The following is a 2,500-nucleotide window of genomic DNA, read 5'->3' as shown; positions in this document are numbered from 1 at the left end:
TGCCGGTCTCGCGTGTCATAGGGGTGGTCACCATGAACATCGAGGCAGTGGTGAGGGAGGCCCAACGCGCCCAACCCAGTCCGGCCAACGTTCCTCCTCGCCGGCTCTTCGTGCCTGACTCGGTCCGGTCCCGGGTGCTCCAGTGGGGCCATGCCAGCCGGTTTGCGTGCCATCCCGGGGTTCACCGCACCCTCTCCTTCCTGAGCCGACGGTTCTGGTGGCCCTCCATGAGGTCCGACGTCCGGGAGTTTGTGGTCGCCTGTCCCGTCTGCTCCCGCAGCAAGGCGTCCCACCAGCCCCCGGCTGGCCTCCTGCGTCCTCTCCCGGTCCCCAGCCGTCCCTGGTCCCACATCGCCCTGGACTTCATCACCGGTCTTCCCCCCTCCAGGGGCAACACGGTCATCCTCACCGTGGTGGACCGGTTCTCCAAGGCGGTTCATCTGGTGGCGCTCCCCAAGCTCCCGTCCTCTGCGGAGACCGCTGAGCTCCTCGTCCAGCATGTCTACCGGCTCCACGGTCTCCCCGGAGACATTGTCTCGGACCGTGGGCCTCAATTCACCTCCCAGGTCTGGAGGGCCTTCTGCAAGGAGATCGGCGCCACCATCAGCCTCTCCTCTGGCTACCACCCGCAGACCAACGGCCAGGCCGAACGGGCCAACCAGAGCCTGGAGTCCGCTCTCCGCTGTGTGTCGGCTCTCCACCCCACCTCCTGGAGCAAGGACCTACCCTGGGTCGAATACTCCCTCAATGCCCTGACCAGCGCTGCCACTGGCAGGTCTCCGTTCGAGTCATCCCTCGGGTACCAGCCCCCGCTGTTCTCTCTCCAGGAGTCGGAGGCCTCCGTCCCCTCCGTCCAGGCCCACCTCAGCCGCTGTCGCCGTGTCTGGAGGGAGGTCCGCAGGTCCCTGCTCCGCTCCAACGAGCGCTCCTGCCGCGGGGCCAACCGCCGCCGCACTCCTGCTCCGGCGTATCGGCCCGGTCAACGGGTCTACCTCTCCACCGCTGATCTTCCGCTCCAGGTCCCCTCCAGGAAGCTGGCTCCGCGCTTCGTTGGGCCCTTCGAGATCGACCGTGTCCTGAACCCAGCTGCGGTACGCCTTAAGCTCCCTGCTTCCATGCGGGTACACCCTGTGTTGCACGTGTCCAAGGTCAAGCCTGTCTCCTCGAGTCCCCTCATGCCTTCTGCCCCGGCTCCTCCGCCTCCCCAGATGGTCGACGGGCATCCCCAGTGGACGGTTCGGCGGCTGCTGAAAGTGCGCCGCCGGGGTCGGGGTTTCCAATACCTGGCGGATTGGGAGGGGTACGGCCCCGAGGAGTGCAGCTGGATCTCCAGGCAGCTCATTATGGACCCGTCTCTCCTCCGGGACTTCTACCGGGCCCATCCTGACGCCCCCGGTCGGTCGCCAGGTGGCTCCCCTCGGGGGGGGGGGTCCTGTTACGGCTCGCATGCCCTCGCCTCCACAACCGCCTCCCTCTCTCCCCTCTGGGCCCGCTGCGCGCTCGGGGCGTCCTACGCGCTCTACCGCACGTCGCATCGGCCCGGGCATACAACGCTGACTCTCCGGAGTTTCCCCCCACTGCCGGGCGTTCCCCGTCTCCGGCCAGCTCCGCGGACTCGGCAGTCTCCTCCCTCTCCGGTGACGAAGAGTCGGATCCCGACATGCCCAGCACATCGGCCCGTGCGCAAAGACAAGAACGGCGCGCTCGTCTCCGACGATGACGCGGGCGCGGCTCTACTCACCGGTTTCCAATTATCATCACCACACCTGTCCCTCGTTCTGCAATCACCTTCAACCTCTACAAGAACCTGGTCTACACTCCACTCATCGCCAGATCTTACCATAAACTCATGTGGTAAAGTATAGCCTAGCCTACAATCTCCTTACCCGTATTTTGTAGTGTTTTTTCCCGTTCCCCGTTTGTGATTACTCTCACTCACCCTGCCTCCCCTCCTCATCTCTCCAGTTCCTGCCTGACCCACGCCTGTACGATTACCCCGCTCCTGCCTGACCATCGCCTGTACGACAACCCCGCTCCTGCCTGACCATCGCCTGTACGACAACCCCGCTCCTGCCTGACCATCGCCTGTACGACAACCCCGCTCCTGCCTGACCATCGCCTGTACGACAACCCCGCTCCTGCCTGACCATCGCCTGTACGACTACCACGCTCCTGCCTGACCATCGGCTGTACGACTACCACATCCCCCTTTGTGATCTTATTAAATCGCCCCTCCGGGCTTTACCGTTCCTTGCCTCCTCCTTTCCTGTTGCGCCTGGGTCCCAAACCGAACCCTAACAATGACTTGACTGGGTGAGAGAGAGAGAGAGAGAGAGATGGGCGGAGGCATTAAGACCTTTCTCTCTCTATCTCAGTAGACTGACAAAAGGGCAGGGAGACTGGAAACAGACCTGCACTCCCACATCAACTGTCCAGAGGTGAGCAGGCTGCAGCACTGGACATGAATGAGTGATGGGCGATGTGTGTGTGTGTGTGTGCG

General features: G+C 63.8%; 1 protein-coding gene across 1 annotated transcript in view; it reads right to left on the bottom strand.

The window, feature by feature from the left end:
* flt4 (fms related receptor tyrosine kinase 4) overlaps nucleotides 1-2,500 on the bottom strand; it is a gene marked incomplete at its 3' end in the record, with an annotated part of 66,200 nt that overhangs the window by 10,848 nt on the left and 52,852 nt on the right. The gene's annotated exons all lie outside the window — the stretch shown is intronic.

Source organism: Borostomias antarcticus, assembly GCF_949987555.1.
Source record: "Borostomias antarcticus genome assembly, chromosome: 14".
NCBI classification, from domain to species: Eukaryota; Metazoa; Chordata; class Actinopteri; order Stomiiformes; family Stomiidae; genus Borostomias; species Borostomias antarcticus.
This window is presented reverse-complemented; position numbering and strand designations above follow the sequence as displayed.